Here is a 24694-nt window from a genome sequence, read left to right on the forward strand (position 1 = left end):
CCAGCACCTGTAAGGGCCCAGGACCATTCCACAACCCACCTCCCTAGCGCTCCCTGGTGGCTACAGCCAGGCTTCTTGCATCTTTCCTTATCCAAGCTTTCTGTTCTCAGCCTTGGGCAGCCTCTTGTCAGCAGCTTCGTTCTGCTCTTCCTGGGCTGCCTTATTTTACTTGACAAATAAATCTTTGGTTTGCACCTCACTGTTCTCAGATGTGATTATTTACAGAGGCTATCTGAGCACTCTGTTAGTTCAAAACCTACCCTGAGAACCAAGAGGGGGAGGTGACATAAGGTATGCCTAGGTCAGAGCCCAGTGAGAAGGTGGTCCATTCAGGGTATGTCAGGTTCTGCTCTAGGTCTCTCCTTGAAGACTCTACATTCCAGTGGGCAGCTTCCAGGGTACAAATGACCACATCTGGGGCTTGGCCCTGGATCTGACCGGTTATTCACTGGCTCAGAAGCCTCTGGAGAGAACTTTTCCTGGTAACCTCCACTCAAGTGTTATTCTCAAGACGCACACTAGATGGCAGCAGAAAAGAGCTTTTCCCTGCCTTAAAAGCTCTGCTCGCGGTCACACTGCTTTAGAATGAGAATCCAGGCCCCCTGCTACTAAGCTCTTTTGCCAGGTGTTTATGCTCAGTCATGTCTGACTCTTTGTACCCTTTGGATTGTAGCCCGCCAGGCTTCTTGTTTATAGGACTTTTTCAGGCAAGAATACGGAGTGGATTGTTATTTCCTCCCTCAGAGGATCTTCCCAATCAGGGATCATAACCTTGTCTCCTGAGTCTCCTGCTTTGCAGGCAGATTTTTTACTGCTGAGCCACTGGGGAATTCCTAGTTGCCAGATGAGTGTGGGTCAATTATTACACTCGTTTTACAGGTATTTAAACTGAAGACATATTGTAACCCAGTTCTGAGACCAGAACAAAGGCTTAAATCGACCAATATGGGCCAGAAGGGCATGCATACACAGTATACTGGACAAATGTGTGTGCTTAGCTGCTCTGTGCAGTTCAGTTTAGTTGTTCAATTGTGTCCGACTCTTTGCGACCTCATGGACTGCAGCACGCCAGGCTTCCCTGTCCAACATCAACTCCCGGAGCTTGCTCAAACTCATGTCCATTGAGTCAGTGATGCCATCCAACCATCTCATCCTCTTTCATCCTCTTCTCTTTCGGCCCTCAATCTTTTCCAGCATCAGGGTCTTTTCCAGTGAGTCAGCTCTTTGCATCAGGTGGCCAAAGTATTGGAGTTTCAGCTTCAGCATCAGCCCTTCCAATGTATATTCAGAAATGATTTCCTTTAGGATTGACTGGTTGGATCTGTTACAGTCTAAGAAACTCTCAAGAGTCTTCCCCAACACCACAGTTCAAAAGCATCAATTTTTCAGCTCAGCTTTCTTTATAGTCCAACTCTCACATTCATACATGACTACTGGAAAAACCATAGCTTTGACTAGATGGATATTGTCGGCAAAGTAACATCTCTGCTTTTTAATATGCTGTCTAGGTTGGTCATTAACTTTTCTTCTGAGGAGAAAGTGTCTTAATTTCATGGCTGCAGTCACCATCTGCAGTGATTTTGGAGACCCTCAAAATAAAGTCTGTCACTGTTTCCATTGTTTTCCCATCTCTTTGCCAAGAAGTGATGGGACCGGATGCCATGATCTTAGTTTTCTGAATGTTGAGTTTTAAGTCACCCTTTTCACTCTCCTCTTTCACTTTCATCAAGAGGCTCTTTAGTTCTTCTTCGCTTTCTGCCATAAGGGTGATGTCATCAGCATATCTGAGGTTATTGATATGTCTCCCGGCAATCTTGATTCCAGCTTGTGCTTCATCCAGCCTGGTATTTCTCATGATGTACTCTGCATATAAGTTAAACAAGCAGGGTGACAATATACAGCCTTGGTGTACTCTTTTCCCAATTTGGAACCAGTCTGTTGTTCCATGTCCAGTTCTAACTGTTGCTTCCTGACCTGCATACAAGTTTCTCAGGAGGCAGGTCAGGTGGTCTTGAATTCCCATCTCTTTAATAATTTCCCACAGTTTGTTGTGATGCACACAGTCAAAGGCTTTGGCATAGTCAACAAAGCAGAAGTAGATGTGTATCTGGAACTCTCTTGCTTTTTCGATGATCCAACAGATGTTGGCAATTTGCTCTCTGGTTCCTCTGCCTTTTCGAAAACCAGCTTGAACATCTGCAAGTTCATGGTTCACATACTGTTGAAGCCTGGCTTGCAGAATTTTGAGCATTACTGTGCTAACATGTGAAATGAGTGCAATTGTGTGGTAGTTTGAACATTCTTTGGCATTGCCTTTCTTTGTGATTGGAATGAAAACTGACCTTTTCCAGTCCTGTGGCACTGATGAGTTTTCCAAATTTGCTGGCATGAGTGCAGCACTTTCACAGCATCATCTTTTAGTATTTGAAATAGCTCAACTGCAATTCCATCATCTCCACTAGCTTTGTTCATAGTGATGCTTCCTAAGGCCCACTTGACTTCACATTCCAAGATGTCTGGCTCTAGGTGAGTGATCACACCATCATGGTTATCTGGGTCATGAAGATCTTTTTTGTATAGCTCTTCCATGTATTCTTGCCACCTTTTCTTAATATCTTCTGCTTCTGTTAGGTCCATACCATTTCTGTCCTTTATTGTGCCCACCTTTGCATGAAATTTTCCCTTGGCATCTCTAATTTTCTTGAAGAGATTTCTCATCTTTCCCATTCTATTGTTTTCCTCTATTTCTTTGCATTGATCAGTGAAGAAGGCTTTCTTATCTCTCTTTGCTATTCTTTGAAACTCTGCGTTCAGATGGGTATCTTTCTTTTTCTCCTTTGCTTTCAGCTTCTCTTCTTTTCTCAGCTATTTGTAAGGCCTCCTGAGACAACCATTTTGCATTTTTTTTTTCCCCTTGGGGATGGTCTTGATCACTGCTTCCTGTACAATGTCATGAACCTCTGTCCATAGTTCTTCAGGCACTCTATCAGATCTAGTCCCTTGAATCTATTTGTCACTTCCGCTGTATAATCATAAGATTTTTGATTTAGGTCATACCTGAATGGTCTAGTGGTTTTCCTTACTTTCTTCAATTTAAATCTGAATTTTACAATAAGGAGTTCATGATCTGAGCCACAGTACCTCCTGGTCTTGTTTTTGCTGACTGTATAGAGCTTCTCCATCTTTGGCTGCAAAGAATCTAATCAATCTGATTTCAATATTGACCATCTGGTGATGTCCATGCGTAGAGTCTTCTCTTGTGTTGTTGGAAGAGGGTGTTTGCTATGACCAGTGCATTCTCTTGGCAAAACTCTGTTAGCCTTTGCCCTACTTCACTTTGTACCCCAAGGCCAAATTTGCCTGTTACTCTAGGTATCTCTTGACTTTCTACTTTTTCATTCCAGTCTCCTACGATGAAAAGGACATCTTTTTGAGGTGTTAGTTCTAGAAGGTCTTGTAGGTCTTCAGCCATTCAACTTCAGCTTCTTTGGCATTAGTGATTGGGGCATAGACTTGGATTACTGTGATACTGAATGGTTTGCCTTGGGAACGAACAGAGATCATTCTGTTATTTTTGACATTGCACCCAAGTACTGCATTTTGGACTTTTTTGTTGACTATGATGGCTACTCCATTTCTTCTAAGGGATTCTTGCCCACAGAGGTAGATATAATGGCCATCTGAATTAAATTCACCCATTCCAATTAATTTTAATTCACTGATTTCTAAAATGTTGATGTTCACTCTTGCCATTTCCTGTTTAACCACTTCCAATTTACCTTGATATATGGACCAATTACCTAACATTCCAGGTTCCTATGCAATACTGTTCTTTATAACATCGTACTTTACTTCCATCACCAGGCATATCTACATCTGGGCATTGTTTTCACTTTGGCTCTATCTCTTCATTCTTTCTGGAGTTATTTCTCCACTCTTCTCCACTAGTAAATTGGGCACCAGTCGGTTGCTAAGTCAAGTTCAGCTGAATGCCTAAGCACACACTTTTGCCCAGGATACTAATCCTTGAAGCTAGTTCTTGAAGCTTTGGGTTGAATCTTGGTCATTCTATTTGAATAAAATCTGCATAATCCACTTAACCTAATGGTCCATCTTGCCATGCCCTCACCCAACGCTGTTTTTGGGATGGGATTCAGGGAGGCAGTTAAGGATGGAGACAGGTAGGGAGAGAAATGAGCTGACTCTGCATGGATACAAGCAGAACAAGATCCCTTGAGCAATGACTTCCCCTCTATTCCCTGCCTTTCTGCAGGCCTTCTGAAACCTGCTCTTCTTCAGCCCAGAGCACAGGTCTGATTTTGCCCATGTTCCTTCCTCTGAGGTCTCAACTGAGACTTAACTATCTGGTCAGAATGGAGTCTAGAATGGAAGTTTCCTCATGGTAGGGGGAGCACCAGGCAGGAGCAGAGCTGACTTCTTGCCCCACCTCCCACCAGCTGTGTGAGTTTAGGCGAAGAAATGGGAGCTCAGTGTCCTAGTCCGTCAGCTGGGGACAGCCTCCTCCTGTAGGGGTGGATGAGGATTAAGTGAAGTAAGTGCATGTCAGCTGGATCAACGTGATCAGCACCGCCTCCTACCAGTCTTCTCACTGGGCTCTCTGTTGTACCTCTCAGCCAGTCCAACCTCCTCACTGTGACTAGCTTGATCTTTCTCAATTAGGAATATAATCCTGTCATCTCCCATGCCCAAAAACTACCAACAACTTCTTCCTGTCTAAAGAATAAAGACTGTGTCAAGTGCCAAGACCTTCTATCAGGCCTTAGTCTCTTCTCCTGCTCTCACATCTATCATCCCACTCCAGTTTGGCTGCCAGGTACCCCAGCGGTCAGTGCTAACCTCAGACATGCCAGCTTCTCATATAGGACCCCAGATGTCTACCATCATATGTCTATGTCTTCCTATAGTCTGAGCTCCTGCCCCATAGCAAATATTGTTTTAAACAAGACTGTCTCCGTTGATCCACCAGTCTGCCCCACCCATCCACCCCAGTTTTATAAACTAGGTGATGCACCCTTGAATGGAGCATACCTTTGAAGTAAGGTGCAAATGCTGCCTGAAATGTTAGAATTTGCTTGCCTTTGAGCAATACAGTTTATATAAAAAGGAATTTGGGGTCCTTTATGCCTTGGCAGCTTAGCCCATGAATTGCTGTTAGATCACTCTTCCTAACAGCAGTGACCACTCTGAGCCCCCTAGAGGAGTTCCTCTGGTCTTCTCTCTGAGCACACTCTGAGCATTCACCACGACGTCTAATACGCCTGCTGGAATAGGTAAATCCTCAACCCCTACCCAACCCAGGACCCAGCTCTCTTGGTGGGCCCACAGTATTGCCCCAACATTATCCATTTCTGAATGTACCACACCTTACCTGGAACCATGGGAACTGAAGTACTATTGTCTTTATTTTGTTTCAATTATGAAATCTATCACATGAGCAAAAGAGTGCTTAAAATATGAATGTTCAGTATCTTCCAGAAATCAATCACAGGAGGTAAAGAAACAACATTACCAGGAACTTTGAAGCTACTCATGTGCCCCTATTTAGTACCACACTCTTCTAGCCAGACTTTGGTTAGTCATTCCCTCTTTTTTGTTAGTTTTACCAACTGTGTGTATGTTCCTAACTAGATTGTTTAGTCTAGCCATTTTTGAACCTTAATAAATAGAAACATATGTGTGGTACCTTCTGTGGCCCACTTCTTATGCTTCCCAGAGCTGGAACCCAATCTTCTTCACTGCTGTGCAGTATTCCATTACATGACTATACCACAACTTATACATACTGCTGTCAATTGGCATTTTGTGTTGCTTCCAGCTTTTGGCCAGTGTGGACAATACTGGTATGAACACTCTTGAGCATGACTTTTGATAAGTGTGTGTAGGGTGTTTCCAGGACTTGATAGGACCTGAGGCATGTTGACCATGACTTCTGATAAGTGTATATAGGGTGTGTCCAGGACTTGATAAGACCTGAGGCAAGTTGACCCTGACTTTTGCTGAGTGTGTATAGGGTGTGTCCAGGACTTGATAGGACCTGAGGCATGCACAAGTTCATTTTTACTGGGTGCTGTAGAATGTTTTTCCAAAGTAATTATACAAGTTTTTCCTCCCATTGTAAAGTTTACATTACCTTCCATCCTTTCTACCAATCCAAGAGGTGCAAACAGGTATCTCACTATGGTTTAAATTTGCATTTTCATGACTACTAATTATTTTACCATATTTTCCTGTGTCATAAGCTATTTGTATTTGTTCTTTTGTGAATAGAGTGAGTGCCTCTTGCCCATTTTTCTGTTGGGTTGTTTGTCTCTTTCTTATTAATTGTAGGAGTGCTTTACATATTCTGAACACAGATCCTTAAATCTTTACAAATTCGACTATATTTTTTCCCAGTTTGAGGCGTGGCTTTTCATTCTTCTTGTGTGTGCTGGTTGCTCAGTTGTCCAACTCTTTTGACTCCATGGGCTGTAGAAAGCTAGTCTCTTCCATCCATGGAATTCTCCAGGCAATACTGGAGTGGGTTGCCATTCACTTCTCCAGGGGCTCTTCCTGACCCAGGGATCAAACCCCAGTTGCTTGCATTGCAGGCAATGCAGTCTTTACCGACTGAGCCACCAGGGAAGCCTTTTCATTCTTTTTAGGTGTTGTTTAATGTAGTCTTTATGGTTTGTGCTTCTTGAGTCTTAAACATTTCTCTAGTCAGAGGTCATAAACATGTTTTCCTAAATTATCATCTAAAATTTTTATAGGTCTTTTTCTTTATGTCTTTAATCCTTCTGAAATTGACATGCTGTGAAGTCTATGCCCCAACCAGTAATGCTGAAGAAGCTGAACTTGAACGGCTCTATGAAGACCTACAAGACCTTCTAGAACTAACATCCAAAAAAGATGTCCTTTTCATTATAGGGGACTGGAATGCAAAAGTAGGAAGTCAGGAAACATCTGGCATAACAGGCAAATTTGGCCTTGGAGTACAGAATGAAGCAAGGCAAAGGCTAACAGAGTTATGCCAAGAGAACGCACTGGTCATAGCAAACACCCTCTTCCAACAACACAAGAGAAGACTCTACACATGGACATCACCAGATGGTCAACATTAAAATCAGATTGATTATATTCTTTGCAGCCAAAGATGGAGAAGCTCTATACAGTCAGCAAAAACAATACCAGGAGCTGACTGTGGTTCAGATCATGAACTCCTTATTGCCAAATTCAGACTTAAATTGAAGAAAGTAGGGAAAACCACTAGACCATTCAGGTATGACCTAAATCAAATCCCTTATGATTATACAGTGGAAGTGACAAAGGGACTAGATTTGATAGACAGAGTGCCTGATGAACTATGGACAGAGGTTCGTGACATTGTACAGGAGATGGATCAAGACCATCCTCATGGAAAAGAAATGCAAAAAAGCAAAATGGCTGTCTGAGGAGGCCTTACAAATAGCTGTGAAAAGAAGAGAAGTGAAAAGCAAAGGAGGAAAGGAAAGATATTCCCATCTGAATGCAGAGTTCCAAAGAATAGCAAGGAGAGATAAGAAAGCCTTCCTCAGCAATCAACGCAAAGAAATAGAGGAAAACAACAGAATGGGAAAGACTAGAGATCTCTTCAAGAAAATCAGAGAAACCAAGGGAATATTTCATGCAAAGATGGGCTTGACAAAGGACAGAAAAGGTATGGACCTAACAGAAGCAGAAGATATTAAGAAGAAGTGGCAAGAATACACAGAAGAACTGTACAAAAAATATCTTCATGACCCAGATAATCACAATGGCGTGATCACTCACCTAGAGCCAGACATCCTGGAATGTGAAGTCAAGTGGGCCTTAGAAAGCATCACTATCAACAAAGCTAGTGGAGGTGATGGAATTCCAGTTGAGCTATTTCAAATCCTAAAAGATGATGCTGTGAAAGTGCTACATTCAATATGCCAGCAAATCTGGAAAACTCATCAGTGGCCACAGGACTGGAAAAGGTCAGTTTTCATTCCAATCCCAAAGAAAGGCAGTGCCAAAAAGAGTGCTCAAACTACCACACACTTGCACTCATCTCACAGGCTAGTAAAGTAATGCTCAAAATTCTCCAAGCCAGGCTTCAGCAATACGTGAACCGTGAACTTCCAGATGTTCAAGCTGGTTTTAGAAAAGGCAGAGGAACCAGAGATCAAATTGCCAATATCTGCTGGATCATCGAAAAAGCAAGAGAGTTCCAGAAAAACATCTATTTCTGCTTTATTGACTATGCCGAAGCCTTTGACTGTGTAGATCACAATAAACTGTGGAAAATTCTGAAAGAGATGGGAATACCAGACCATCTGACCTGTCTCTTGAGAAACCTGTATGCAGGAAGCAACAGTTCGAACTGGACATGGAACAACAGACTGGTTTCAAATAGGAAAAGGAGTACGTCAAGGCTGTATATTGTCACCCTGCTTATTTAATTTATATGCAGAGTACATCATGAGAAACGCTGGGCTAGAAGAAACACAAGCTGGAATCAAGATTGCCGGGAGAAATATCAATAACCTCAGATATGCAGATGACACCACCCTTATGGCAGAGAGTGAAGAAGAACTAAAGAGCCTCTTGATGAAGGTGAAAGAGGAGAGTGAAGAAGTTGGCTTAAAGCTCAATGTTCAGAAAACTAAGATCATGACATCTGGTTCCATCACTTCATGGGAAGTAGATGGGGGAAACAGTGGAAACAGTGTCAGACTATTTTTTTGGGCTCCAAAATCACTGTTGATGGTGATTGCAGCCATGAAATTAAAAGATGCTTGCTCCTTGGAAGAAAAGCTATGACCAAACTAGATAGCATATTAAAAAGCAGAGACATTACTTTGCCAACAAAGGTCCATCTAGTCAAGGCTATGGTTTTTCCAGTGGTCATGTATGGATGTGAGAGTTGGACGGTGAAGAAAGCTGAGCACCGAAGAATTGATGCCTTTGAACTGTGGTGTTGGAGAAGACTCTTGAGAGTCCCTTGGACTGCAAGAAGATCCAACCAGTCCATCCTAAAGGAGATCAGTCCTGGGTGTTCATTGGAAGGACTGATGTTGAAGCTGAAACTCCAATACTTTGGCCACCTGATGCAAAGAGTTGACTCATTGGAAAAGACCCTAGTGCTGGGAAGGATTGGGGGCAGGAGGAGAAGGGGACGACAGAGGATGAGATGGCTGGATGGCATCACCGACTCGATGAACATGGGTTTGGGTAGACTCTGGGAGTTGGTGATGGACAGGGAGGCTTGGCATTCTGTGATTCATGGGGTCGCAAAGAGTCGGACACGACTGAGCAACTCAACTGAACTGAACTGATGTAGGATCCAATATAATCTTTTTCCCATCTGAATAACCCACTTCCCACACCATTTATTGCACAGTCTATCATTTTCATTTTGATACTAATAAATCAGTTTTCTATCTATGCATGGTACATTCCTCTGCCTTGATTTATTTTTCTTACCCTTGCTCAAGTAACTCATTGACTTAATTACTGAAACTTCACAATATATCTTGGTATGACAAAAGTTAAAGTGTTAGTTGCTCAGTTGTGTCCAACTCTGAGACCCCATGGACTGTAGCCCACCAGGCTCCTCTGTCGTTGGAATTCTCCAGGCCAGAATGCTGGAGTGGGTAGCCAATCCCTTCTCCAGGTTATCTTCCTGACCCAGGGGCCAAACCCGGGTCTCCTGCATTGCACGCAGATTCTTTAGCATCTGAGCCACCATGGAAGCTCCATATCTTGGTCCCCCATCTTGGTAGATGGGAGAGTAAATCCTTCTGTTTTCTCTTTCAGGAATGTCTTGGCTATTCTTAACTCTTTCTGTGTACGTGTTAGAATCATTTTGCCAAATTTCATTAAAAATTCTGTTTAAGTTTTAATATGAACTATATTGAATTTATAGGTTAATTTAGGGAGAATTAGTATTTTTGTTTCCTATTCTAAAAGCACGGTATATTTCTTTATTTAGTTTTCTCTTCTAAAATGTAGGTCAATAAAATTTTGTAATTTTCTTCATAAAGATCTCATATATTTCTTATGATACTTATTCCTAGGTTTTTAATTTTTGATAAATTTTATCCTTTTTAAAAAGTAATTTTTTTCATTAATTGTTATTATTGTGTAATAATGTCAGTGATGTTTGGATATAGATGTGGTGCTCAGAAACTTTTCCAATCTTCTTATTAATTTCAGTGATTATTCTGCAGAAAGTTCTATGTAGACAATCGCATCATCCCATGAATGTTTTGTATATTCCGAACCTTATGACCTTTGTTTAATTTTCTTGTTGTCTGCACCTCCAATACAGTGGTGAATAAAAACAGTTACAGTGGGCATCTTTATTTTGTTTCTGGCCAGATAGGAGATGTTTGCAACAGTCCATCTTAAGTATGCTATTTACTGTAGGGTTCTTGTGGATCCCTTTTATAAGACAAAGGGAGGTTCTTTCTATTCCTAGTTTGCCTAGAGTTTTCATAAGAAGGGCTGTGATGTGAAATAAACGAGTCACCAGTATGAAATGTACAGTGTCAATAACAATGTTGTATCTTTGTATGGTAACATATCATAACTAGGCTTATTATATGATCATTTTGAAATATATGGAAATATCAAATCACTATGTTGCTTAATGGGAACTAAATTAGTGTTGTAGGTCAATTATACTTCAAAAACACCCAAACAAACTTACAGAAAAAGAGTTCGGATTTGTGGTTTTCAGAGGCAGGGCCTTGACAAGATGGTGGAGTAGAAAGACGTGCGTTCATCTTCTCCTGTGAGAACTCCAAAGTTATAATGTGCTGCTGAACAACCATCGACAGGAGAATGTTGGATCCCACCAAAAAAAGACACTCCACATCCAAGGGCAAAGGAGAAGCCCCAGCAAGAGGGTAGGAGGGGCAAAATCGAGTTTAGAATCAAACCCCATACCCACCAGAGATGCTCAGAGGGCTCAAACAAAACCTTGTGCTCACCAGGACCCCACAGAGACTGAGCAAGACCTGCCTTTGAGTGTTTGAGAGTCTCCTGCAGAGGTACAGGTCGGCAGTGGCCTGCCACATGATCAGGGGCTCTGGGTGTAGCTGACCTGGATCACACAGCATGTGGCACAAGCCCTCTTCAAGGAGATCACCATTAACCCCACCGTAGAGCTGCCAAGCAGACAACCCACAAACTGCAGAACAATTATCCCAAATAAATTCTCACACTGTTAAGAAAGTTCTAGGACCCACAACCAATTTCCTAACCTGGGGATCTGGCAAAGGGACTGAAAATCCCCAGGGAATTTGACATTGGAGGCTGGTGGGATTTGATTACAGAACTTGCACAGGACTGGGGAAACAGGCTTTTAGAGGGCACAAACAAAACCTTGTGCACACCAGGACCCAGGAGAAAGGAGCAGTGACCTCACAAGACACAGATACAGACTTGCCTGTGAGCGTCCAGGAGTCTCCGGCAGAGGCATGGGTCGGCAGTGGCCTGCTGCATGGTCGGGGGCACAGAGTGAAACAGCAGGTGCATGGGACCTTTTTTTTTTTTTGGCTACCCTCACCCTACTTCCGTGGCATGTGGGATCTTATTTCCCTGATCAGGGATGGAACCAGCGCCCCCTGCAGGGGTAACATGGAGTCTTAACCACTGCACCACCAGAGAAGTCCCCTGCATGGGACCTTTTGAAGGAGGTCACCATTTTCTTCATTACCTCCACCATGGTTTGGTCTCAGGTCAAACAACAGGGAGGGAACACAGCTCCACCCATCAACAGAAAGTTGGATTAAAGATTTACTAAGCATGGCCCTGCCCATCAGAACAAGACCCAGTTTCCCCCACAGTCAATCTCTCCCACCAGGAAGCTTCCATAAGCCTCTTATCCTGATCAGGGGGCAGACAGAATGAAAACCACAATCACAGAAAACTGATCAAACTGATCACATGGACCACAGCCTTGTCTAACTTAAAGAAACTATGAGCCATGCTGTGTAGGGTCACCCAAGAAATATGGGTCATGGTGGAGAGTTCTGACAAAACGTGGTCCACTGAAGAAGGGAATGGCAAACCACTTCAGTATTCTTGCCTTGAGAACCTCATGAACAGTATGAAAAGGCAAACAGATAGGACACAGAAAGATGAACTCCCCAGGTCAGTAGGTGCCCAATATACTGGAGAAGAGTGGAGAAATAACTCCATAAAGAATGAAGAGATGAAGCCAAAGTGAAAACAGTGCCCAGTTTTGGATGTAACTGGTGATGAAAGTAAAGTCCGATAGGAATCTGGAATGTTAGGTCCATGAATCTCAAGGTAAATTAGAAGTGGTCAAACACGAGATAGCAAGAGCAAACACCAACATTTTAGGAATCAGTGTGCTAACGTGGACAGGAATGGGCAAATTTAATTCAGATGACCATTATATCTACTACTGTGGACAAGAATCCCTTAGAAGAAATGGAGTGGCCCTCATAGTCAACAAAAGAGCCCCCAAAAATGCAGTACTTGGGTGCAGTCTCAAAAATGACAAGAATGATCTCTGTTCATTTTCAAGGCAATATCACAATAATCCAAGTCTATGCCCCAACCAGTAATGCTAAAGAACTTAAAGTTGAATGGTTCTATGAAGACCTACAAGACTTTCTAGAACCAACACCCCAAAAAGATGTCCTTTTTATTATAGGGGACTGGAATGCCACAGTAGAAAGCCAAGAGATACCTGGAGTAACAGGCAAATTTGGCCTTGGTGTACAAAATGAAGCAGGGCAAAGGCTAACAGAGTTTTGCCAAGAAACCCCATTGTCATAGCAAACACCCACTTCCAATAACACAAGAGATGACTCTACACATGGACATCACCAGATGGTCAATACTGAAATCAGACTGATTATATTCTTTGCAGCTGAAGAGGGAGAAGCTCTATACAGGCAACAAAAACAAGACTGGGAGCTGACTATGGCTCAGATGATGAACTCCTTATTGTAAAATTCATTCTTAAACTGACGAAAGTTGGGAAAACCACTAGACCATTGAGGTATGACCTAAATCAAATCCCTTATGCTTATACAGTGGAAGTGAGAATAGATTCAAAGGATTAGATCTAATAGGCAGAGTGCCTGAAGAACTATGGGCAGAGGTTCATGACTTTATAGAGGAGGCAGTGATCAAGACCATCCCCAAGGGAAAAATGCAAAAAGGCAAAATGGTTGTCTCAGAAGGCCTTACAAATAGCTGAGAAAAGAAGAGAAAGGAAAAGCAAAGGAGAAAAGGAAAGATATTCCCATTTGAATGTAGAGTTCCAAAGAATAGCAAGGAGAGGTAAGAAAGCCTTCCTAAGTGATCAATTCAAAGAAATGGAGGAAAACAATAAAATGGGAAAGACTAGAGCTCTCTTCAAGAAAATTAGAGATACCAAGGGAACATTTCATGCAAAGATGGGGACATTAAAGGACAGAAATGGTATGGACCTAACAGAAGCTGAAGCTATTAAGAAAAGGTGGCAAGATTACACAGAAGAGCTATACAAAAAACATCTTCACAACCCAGATAATCACGATGGTGTGATCACTCACCTAGAGCCAGACATCCTGGAATGTGAAGTCAAGTAGGCCTTAGGAAGCATCACTACGAACAAAGCTAGTGGAGGTGATGGAATTGCAGTTGAGCTATTTCAAATCCTAAAAGATGATGCTGTAAAAGTGCTGCACTCAATATACCAGCAAATTTGGAAAACTCATCAGTGGCCACAGGACTGGAAAATGTCAGTTTTCATTCCAATCACAAAGAAAGGCAATGCCAAAGAATGTTCAAACTACCGCACAATTGCACTCATTTCACACGCAAGCACAGTAATGCTCAAAATTCTGCAAGCCAGGCTTCAACAGTATGTGAACCATGAACTTGCAGATGTTCAAGCTGGTTTTAGAAAAGGCAGAGGAACCAGAGAGCAAATTGCCAACATCTGTTGGATCATCGAAAAAGCAAGAGAGTTCCCGAAAAAAATTTACTTCTGCTTTATTGACTACACCAAAGCCTTTGACTGTGTGGATCACAACAAACTGTGGAAAATTCATAAAGAGATGGGAATCCCACACCATCTTACCTGCCTCCTGAGAAATCTGTAGGCAGGTCAAGAAGCGACAGTTAGAACAGGACATGGGACAACACACTGATTCCAAATAGGGAAAAGAGTACATCAAGGCTGTATATTGTCACCCTGCTTATTTAACTTATATGCAGAATACATCATGCACAATGTTCGGCTGGATGAAGTGGGAGCTGGAATCAAGATTGCCGGGAGAAATGTCAATAATCTCAGATATGCTGATGACACCACACTTATTGCAAAAAGCAAAGAAGAACTAAAGAGCATCTTGATGAGAGTGAAAGAGGAGAGAGAAAAAGTTGGCTTAAAACCCGACATTCATGAAAGAGACGCGTGTACCCCAATGTTCATCGCAGCACTGTTTACAATAGCCAGGACATGGAAGCAACCTAGATGTCCATCAGCAGACGAATGGATAAGGAAGCTGTGGTACATATACACAATGGAATATTACTCAGCCATTAAAAAGATACATTTGAATCGGTTCTATTGAGATGGATGAAACTGGAGCCCATTATACAGAGTGAAGTAAGCCAGAAAGAAAAACACCAATACAGTATACTAATGCATATATATAGAATTTGAAAGATGGTAATGATAACCCTATATGCAAGACAGAATAAGAGACACAGATGCATAGAACAGTCTTATGGACTCTGAGGGAGAAGGTGAGGGTGGGATGTTCTGGGAGAATAGCATTGAAACATGTATATTATCATATGTGAAACAGAACACCATTCCATGTTCGATGCATGAGACAAATGCTCAGGGCTGGGGCAATGGGATGACCCAGAGGGATGGGATGAGGAGGGAGGTGGGAGGGGGGTTCAGGATGGGGAACACATGTAACCCCATGGCTGATTCATGTCAATGTATGGCAAAAACTACTACAATATTGTAAAGTAATTAGCCCCCAACTAAAATAAATAAATTTATTAAAAAAAAACAAAACCCAATATTCAAAAAACTAAGATCATGGCATCTGGTCCCATCACTTCATGGCAAATAGATGGGGAAATAATGTAAACAGTGACAGACTACTTTGGGGGGGCTCCTAAATCACTGCAGATGATGACTGCAGGCATGAAATTAAAAAACACTCGCTCCTTCGAAGAAAAGTTAATGACCAACCTAGACAGCATATTAAAAAGCAGAGACATTACTTTGCCAACAAAGGTCCGTCTAGTCAAAGCTATGGTTTTTCTAGTAGTCATGTATGGATGTGAGAGCTGGACCATAAAGAAAGCTGAGTGCTGAAGAATGGATGCTTTTGAACTGTGGTGTTGGAGAAGACTCTTGAGAGTCCCTTGGACTACAAGGAGATCAAACCAGTCAATCTTAAAGGAAGTCAACCCTGAATATTCATTGGAAGGGCTAATGCTGAAGCTGAAACTCCAATACTTTGGCCACCTGATGCAAAGAACTAATTAACTGGAAAAGACCCTGATGCTGGGAGCGATTGACGGCAGGAGGAGAAGGGTAAGACATTGGGTGAGATGCTTGGATGGCATCACCTACTCGATGGACATGAGTTTGAGCAAGCTCCAGGAGTTGGTGAAGGACAGTGAAGCCTGGCATGCTGCAGTCTATGGGGTTGTAAAGAGTCAGACATGACTGAGTGACTGAACTGAACTGTGTGAGGTAGGGATGGGGGAAGAGGGAATTAGATGAAGACAGCCTAAAAATATAAACTTCCAGTTATGAGATAAATAAGTACTGGGGATGTAATGTACAACATGATAAATATAAATAACACTGCTCAATGTTATATATGAAAGTTTAGAGAATAAATCCTAGGTTTATCACAAGGAAAATATTTTTTCTGTTTCTTTAGCTTTGTACCTGTATGAGATGATATTCACTAAATTTTTTTGTGATAATTATTTCATGACGTAGGTCAAATCATTATGTTGTACACTTGTATACAATGCTGTATATCAATTATATCTTAAAGTTGTAAGCAAAAATCTAAGGAATAAAGCTGAGACATTGTAATAATCTAGAAAATAAATAGAAAGACTGTGAATTTTATTAAATGGTTTTCATTTATTACAGCTTTTTGCTTTTATTCTGTTAACATAATAAACTACAGTCCTTAATTGCATCACTATTAAGTTTATCTTGAATTCCTAGGGTAAATCTGAGTCGTGATAGATTACAGCTTTTATATATTGCTGGATATGTTTAATATTGTCTCATGTTTTTGCACTTACTTATTAATGAATAAGATGGGCCTGTATGTTTTCTTTCTTACATTCTAGGGTGTCCTTGCCATCTTTTGCTGCCTTCTAGGCTTATAATAAACTGAATTTTGCTAAACTTATAAAATGAGTTGGGGAGGTTCCATCTTTCCACTCTCTGAGTTTTATTGAAGGACTCATCTGTTTCTTGAATGCTGGCCCCATACTTTCACAGAGGATGATTTGTAACTGCTAATTAAATGTGTCTTTGTGGTTACAAGACTGTTGAATTTTCTAGTTTTCCTTGAGTAGATTGATGGCTGAAACTCTATTACTCTTTGGGCCAAAGTTCTTCCCTTCCTCCCCAGTGAATCTAAGGGTTGTATCTGGTGGCACTCGAGTTTGCTTTTATTTACTCAGAATTCAGTATCCTTGTGCTCCTGGTAAAGCCTTCATTTGAGATAAAGTTGGGGAGGCTACTGGTTCTCTCTTCCTATTTGTCCCTCCCAAGTGGCCCTGGAGAGGATTGGGTCAGGTTGTGCACCCATAATCTTAGAAGTCAGTCGAGTGGACTCAGATTGTTGAAGGTCCCATGGACAGTTACAAGTCTCCTGGAAAGGTAGTTCATCTAGAGGCACCATCCTTACCTCCTCCCACTGAGGAGTTCTCAGATACTCCCAGGGATCTCCAGGGGGTTCAGGCTCAAAGAACTAGCTTCCTCCATGCCTCTCTGCCTCCTTCCTTTGCCCTGACCCTAACCCCCACCCCACAAGGCAAAAGCCTCTGAATGCCACTCTCCCTACAGTGTATGACTCTCACCTGGAAAACACTTGCAGTTTCCTTGACCCAGGGCCTGCTATTGCTGAGTTTGGGGAAAACTGGGAAGGGATTGTGGCTGAGGGATCAGTACCATGAGAGTTACAAATGGAGAGGTATGGAAAGGCATTTTAGATAGAGCTGCCTCTAAGAGGCTAGCAGAGGGCATATCAGGAGTTGGGGGTTGCTAAAGGACCCCTGGACATCCCTGCCATGTCATGCTGCCCAGGCAGCTATTAATACAATACTTTTGCTAAGCATCTTCACTGGATGCCACCATGCAGGTCACTGTGGAATCCCTGCTAACAAGCACTCCTGGAGTTCATTCCACCTTCCTCTGCTGTTAAGAAAACCCATTTCCTCATGTTCAGATCTTGGTGCAAAGTGAAAATAGCCAGTCATATATTAATTAAGCCAATAATTAACTCAGTCATTCAGGCAAAAAAGTGTTTTTTAAATACATCTCAAGTAGAAAAGCATAGCTTCTGAAAGCTGACTCTTCAAATTCTCTTGGGCCTTGCCTCATTTTATTTAGCACTGGGAGTAGGGAGAAGAAAACATACAAACTTTCTTGGCACACCCCGTCTCCTCCTTGGCCCCCGTCATATGGCATGTGAGATCTTGGGAGTTTAGGATGGTCCCAACATCATCCACTTCAGAGTGTCTTTGCTATTTCCAGCTGTTGCCCAAGCCAATAGCAAACTGACAGCTCAAAGCAGCTGGGAGCCCAGGCTCAGCTGAGGATGTCCTCCCAGTCCTCCCATCCTCTCAGCCCCTTCATTTCCTGGAGATCACACTCCATGAAAGGACACTGAAGGGGCAACCTCAGAAGGAGAGGTACTTGGACGAAAAGGACAGAAGGACTCAGTGTCCATAACTTCCATCATCACTATGACTTGCCCTTGGCTTTCCTCTGAGACAAAACAGCTGTGGTACTGAGGAGCCAGACCAGTCTAAACCAGCCCAGACCACAGGCCTTGGGTCTTATTTTCCTTAAGATCCTTCCTAGCATTAAATATGAGAGCCTGGAGCTATAGCAATAATTCACTTGGCCTTATTTGGACCTCTGTAGGTTTGGAAACCTTCACCCTATTGATTTTTTTTTTTTTTCCTATTGATTTTTAAAGTAAGCCCTCAATTTGCACCCGTGGCTTCTGTGTCCATGTGTAAGTCTTGGGCTCCCTTCCAGTGTACAACCCAAGGCTCCTTCACTCACCCTTGCACCACTGAAAGGCAGACTTCAAATGTGAGGAGCTCAGACTGTGTAACATGAGCCAGGGCAGGATCTGAAGCCAGACATCTGGAACCCCTAGTGTCGGAGTATGGAGAGATTGTTACCCCATCCTGTTCCTACCAGCGTCACCCTGAAAAGTGACTTGATAAGGAAGAAAGTACACTAGGCTTTACCTCGGCCTCCCTGTGTGGCCTTGTGCAAATCACTTCTGATCCTGAGTCATTAGTGTCTTGCTGTACAGTGCAGGGGTTAGACTTACTGGCCACAATGAGCCAGCACCAACCACCGAATACCTCTTTCCAGGAAACAGCATGGGGAGGCCAGAACCTCCTTTTGGCTTAAATATTTCCCCCTCACCCTGTTCTCCCAACTGGAAGGCTACTTTTATTATAAGTCTTGAGCTGAATGTTGGGGGCGTGCTCTGTGAATTTCTCCCCCCCACCCCCCCACACACATGCATAGGAAATTTGTGCTTTCTTGGCCAAGCAAAGGAGCTGAAACACTAGGATGGGAATTTTCCATTACCCTTCATGCCAGAATCTGTCTTAACATATTTCTCAGGGCCTCCATCTCCACTAGCAGACTTCAACCAGCACTTCCTTGCCCTTGCCTCTGCCCTGTTCCACATCTGCAGGGGCAGCCTCAGAGCCAAAGCCAGCCAACAGCTGAGCATAATGTTCTGGCTGTGTTCCAGAGCATCCTTGGAGGGATTCTGAGGTCACTGGCCTCTGGGGGACATCCAGACCTCCACTCCCCAGTGGTGGAGAGATCTCTCAGCACACCAGTCCTTAAATGTCTTGAAACAATCTCTCTCCAATCCTTTAATCCAGTAGGTTGGACCATTTTCTATTAAGAGACAGTGACCTCAGTGGAAAAAACAAAACATCCGTGGGTCATATAATCATATAAAATTGCTTAAGTTAGGTGTGGATGCTGCTGCTGCTCTTTTTTAACTTAAAGAGATGTATAAGCATTAAACATACCTGATTTTAAAAGGTAAACAAAGCTATACTAAATAATCAATATTTTAAAACATGTCTTTAATCCAAAGTTTGGTCAGTTGAGATGATATGACTTGAAATAATGTGAAGGAAAGCACAAATAAGAAATTTGTGATGGAAGAAAAGAAAGAAAGATAAAGGGTAAGAAAAAAGGTGAAGGAGTGAGAAAAGTCAGGGAGAAAGAGGGAGATGGAATTAGGAGAGAGCAGGGAAGATTTATTAGGGCAACTGCTAACGCATCACCTTCTGAGCTTCACATTCCTGGTCATCTCTAACCTTATTAAGCTTGTTTCTAAGTTATTACCCAGATTATAATTTACCATTTGTAAAGAGTCAACATGGTAGATGCTTATTTCTATCATATCATTTAATTTCACAAAAACTCTAAAAATGAGATCTTTTACAAATGAAGAAATGAAGACCCAGAAAATTTGTCTGAGTTCATACACCACTAATAATTAGAATCAGAACTCAAATTCATCCTTTGTTTTAAAGCTCTATATACTATGCCATCTTTTATGGGCTATCTCACTATTACGTCCCTATTGAACACTTGATTCCTATGACCCAGTCACTCTTTCCCTCCTTCTAGTCCTCACAGCCTTTAAACTCATTCCGCCTCTCTTCCCGCCTTCCTCAATCTCAAAGCTTTGTGTTTCCCCTTCATGGACTGCTCTCACTCAGACCTTCCTATGGCCACTTGTGCTCATCCTTCAGGTCTTTCCTTAAGACTCACTTCTTCAGAGAGCCCTTTCAATCATTTCCCAATCACACTATCACATCATTCTGACTTAGTTTTTATCATGGCACTTACCACTAAGTAATGTTTTCCTTGCTTATCATCTGTTTCCCTGGGTTAGAACAGAATCTCTGCCTGAGTAAGGATTTACCAGTCTTATTACTCTATCTCCAGCATCTAAAATTATTTCTGGCACATGGCAGATGCTTAATAATTGTTTGTTGAATGAATAGATGGGTGAATGAATGAATGAATGAATGGATGTTATCCCTTTATATACTGCTTTTAGCAGAGAGGTGAATTTTTCCCAGAGAACCAATAAAATTAAGTCCTAGGCTGCATTCCCCACATCATTTTAAGTTTCCCCCTACAACTTTAATCAAAACTCATCCATTCCACAAACTTTACAGGATCTTTGCTGAGACTATGGATGGAGATAAATGAGATTTGGACCCCAGGCTCAAGGCTTGATCTCCTGGAGTTTATAGAGTGTAGAAGGGGCAACACGCATGCCTGAAGCATTATACTTCAATATTAAAATGCCATAAAGAATGAAAAAGGAACAAACTAAACATGTTCAAAGGAAAGAGAAATTTTCTTTGGTTGGGTGATGTGTGAGGGCTTTAACAGAGGTGCCAGCACTGAGACTGAGCCTTGGATGTGGGTTCAGGTCCTCCTCAATCTCAGAAGCAGAGCATTACCCAGGGAAGGACTGAGTGCCAGGATCCCCAGGGCATGGCCAGACTGACTGGACATGGCACACACGAAGGAGGCACACACAAGACAATGATGGAAGTAGAGGTTGGGGCCAGAATGTGCAAGTTCGTGGACTGAACATAGCCAAGGGAGAGTGAGCCATGGGGACACCTTGACCTAGAAGCAAAGTGAGCAAGTGCAGCCAGGCTCCCTTCCCCCCCCAGTGGATGGGTGCGGGGAAGGTGGGCAGAGGAGGGTCTTCACCTGCAGTCATGAGGGGGCAGAACTGGCTTCTCTCTGAGAAGTTCAGTGAGACACATTTCTCTTTTCTTCAAGCAGTGTGAAAAACAAGCTGGTCAACATACATGATTTCTCAACAGTAGGAAATTAAGCAACAGTTTTTGAGACAACATCCTGCCTTTAGAGAGGGCACGGCAGCAGAGTAGTTTTGCTCTGCAGTCAATACCGTTTCTGAAAGTAGTTTTCTTTGTAACGGTGCTAGCCTGTCTGGGAAGGGGTGGAGACCTGGGGGCTGGAGACAGGGATGGAAACTAAGAGTGATCTGTATGGAGTTGGCATGGACAGTGGGTATTCTGGTGGAAGAAGACTAGGGTGTGGAGGGCGGGGGGAGAGGTGAAGTTGAAGGTGAAGTTGAAGTTCAGGGAGACTTGGGGAGTCTCACGGGAGATCCACCAGATCGGGAATAATTCCAAGCCTGTGCATCCTTTCTCTTCATCTTCCAGAGGCTCAGGGCCCCTCCCATAGACTCAGCCATACTCCCAGTTTCAGGGACCAGTGGACATTTTCAGCTCCTTCTCCTGGGTCCATCTCTATAACTACTTTACCACATTGTACTGTAATTACAGGCTCATACACATGCTCACACACACTGTGAGCTCCTTGAGGGCAGGAGCCTTGTCCTACTCCTCTGGTGTCTCTAGCATCTGTGCAGCCAAGCCTGTAGGCTGGATGAAGTGTTTGGCTGAATGAAGCAGCTCCAGCTGCACCTGCTTGGCTCCACTATCTCTACCTGATCTCTAACCATCACGAGGCTTGGACAGGGGCTTGCTTCCCTTCCATCCCTGGAAGATCTCATCCATTCTCATGGCTTTAAATAGCATGTTTATGCTAATGACTCCCATACTTCTATATCTCTAGTCCAAGGCTCCCCTCTGAGCTCCAGACATACATATCCATAAGCCTTCCTGTTATTGCCACTCGGAGGAAGTGTAAACAGCTCATCTTTACCATGTCTGAAACAGAACTCTTTACTCTAAAACCCATCCTCACCCCAAGTATTCCTCACTTTAGAAAATTACCACAATCCTCTCCAAGTTGCTAGAAGTAGAAGTCCAAGGTGGTTCCTGATTCCTTCTTTTCCCTCGTCCGTTTACATCCAACTCATTGGTAAGTTTGTTAATTCCCCTCCAATAAATGTCTAGAATCTGCCTGCTTATCTCCATTTCCATCTCTACCAGCCTGGTGCAGGCCTTGAAATCTCTTGCTTGGACTCTTTAATAGCTATTTATGTTCTTACCACTTTCCACTCTATATTATTCTTTACAGAGCAATGAGAGAGGCTTTTTAAAACACAAATCCTATCACATACCTCCTTGCTTAAACATTCAGTGTCATCTGACTGCACACAGAGTAAAATCCTTCCATAGGTTACAAGGTCCCCCTGACCCAGAGCTTCCTCTATCTCTCCACTGGGCCTCCTGCCTCTCTGCCCCTTGATTCAGTCTACCATAGCCACAATGACTGTCTCTTTCTCTTACTTAAAAAAAAAATATCCAAAGCTGTTTCTCACCCCTGGGACTTTGCATATGGTATTCTTTACCTAGCTCACTTTCCCATTTCTTGGCATGGCTAACTTCCTATCCCTCAGATTTAAGCTTAAGCTCAACTCTCCAGAGAGACCTCCCTGGCCATGCAAAATAAAGTAAGTCCCTCCACGCACTCATCACTCCCACCCACACCACTTAGCCCAGGACTTGGCACCTAATAGGGCTCAGTAAATACTTCCTGAAAGGATGGTAGGTGCATCCCTGGGTCCCATCTCCTGTGAGTTCTTTTCTTCCTCCTTCCATACCACCAGGGATTCAGCACTCTCCCCACACTTTTACAGTTTCTCAAAACTGCCCACACAAGCACCATATTGTAGGATTTCTTTCTCCTCCAAAATTAGCTGCAAAATTGGACAAAGACTCCTTTGCTATCTGCTTCCTGGCCATCATCTTCAGTTTCAGGTTTAAAAACTAGTCACTGCAGGGGAATGGTGGGGAGAATGGAAAATCACCAACTGGGAGAAGCGGCTGAGCCCGGAGCCCGATGAAGTTCCCGGAGACGTGGTCGTGCTCTATAGTTAGCTCCTGACTGCCTTTCTTGGCAAGATCTCACCAGTTATCTAGGACAGCCCTGATTTCCACCGTTCTGTTCTAGTGTTTGACTGTGTACCATGAGTCTTCTTACCATACAGTCATTCTAACCTTCTCTTCCTGCTTTTCTCCCAAGACAACAGGCTTTCTTAAACCACCCCCACTCTCAATAGTTGAAAGGCCACAGTCTGATCCAAGCCCTTGTTCTGCCATATAAAATCTGAATGACTTTGGGAAAATTACTTACCCTCTTCATGTCTCAGTTTGCTTATTTGCAAAATAAGGATAAGATCAATACCTCCATTCCGGGAACTGCCAAAGTGGTGATTGGCTTATTATAAGTGTCAAGTATTTGGAACCCATAAAAAAGTGCCCCCATTTCCCTCGGAATGGATAAATGATACGACAGAATCTTAGGCTCTAGTGAACAATTTAGTGCTTTAACCAGTGTACACATGAAACTGATATGGCATTGGATGACTGGTACATTCTTGTAGGCTGAACTGTGAGCCAGGTCACGTTTATAGGGCTGGAGCTCAGTCTCCCTGAGGAGAGGAAGAAAGTGCAGGGACTTTTTCTTCTAGGGACTCATGTTTGTACTTTACTGGGGAAAGGGCAAATCTTTATTGGAAATCAGAGCTCCTAAGACTGGTCTTAGGCAGACAGTAGAGGATCTCCTGTCTCTTGGGCCTGGTTCTCTTAACCCCAGCTTGGGAACAAGGGTGCATCCCTGAAAAGTGGTTGTGAGATGCCACCCTTCTTGCAGCATCAGTGGGAGACCATAGCTGGCAGGTCTGCTTCCTCTGGTATCCATCACTTAGTGGGCACTTCCCTCTGATACCCCGGAGCCGCCCCTAACGTCTTAGTTGAATGCAGTGGCTCAGACCCAACTCTGCAGAGGGAAGGTGTGCCACCTCCTGGGCTAGAGTATTTACTGAGGGACAACCAGTGTCCCAAGGCTCAAGGTGATAGCATCTCAAGGTGGGATCACGTAGTCCAGTTGCCCTTCCTGTGTATGAATTCTTCTTCCAGCGCCAACTCAGGCAGTCCTGCCTGAAGTTTGCTTTTATTAAGGGAGCTGCAATGGCCCCTTCAACATTCCAGGGGTATTCATTTCACATCGTGCAGGTTTCATCTCCCAAGGCTTTGCAGGAAAACCCTCGCTTTCAGGCATGGCCTCACAGTCCCTGAGCTCAGGTCTGCTTTAGGCTGTGCCTGTTGGAACAAAACTGAAGTCTGGCCTCTAGGGCAGGCTCTGTCACAGAGGATGAACGACTTGGAAATTCACCTATTCTCAGCTTCCTTGTTGTTAGCTGGAGAAAACAACCTCTGTGTTAGTTTCCCACTGCTTCTGTAACAAATTACCACAAATTTTAATGGCTTAAGATAACACGTATTTATTCTCTTACAGTTTTGGAGGTAAGAAATACAAAATAAGTTTTGTGAAGCTAAAATCAAGGTGTCAGCAGGACTGTATTCCTTCTAGAGGCTCTGGGGTAGAATCCATTTTCTTGCCCTTTTTACCGTCAAGAAGCCA

This window comes from Giraffa tippelskirchi, chromosome 5 (assembly GCF_054371585.1).
Source record: "Giraffa tippelskirchi isolate mGirTip1 chromosome 5, T2T-mGirTip1v1.2.pri, whole genome shotgun sequence".
Lineage (NCBI taxonomy): Eukaryota > Metazoa > Chordata > Mammalia > Artiodactyla > Giraffidae > Giraffa > Giraffa tippelskirchi.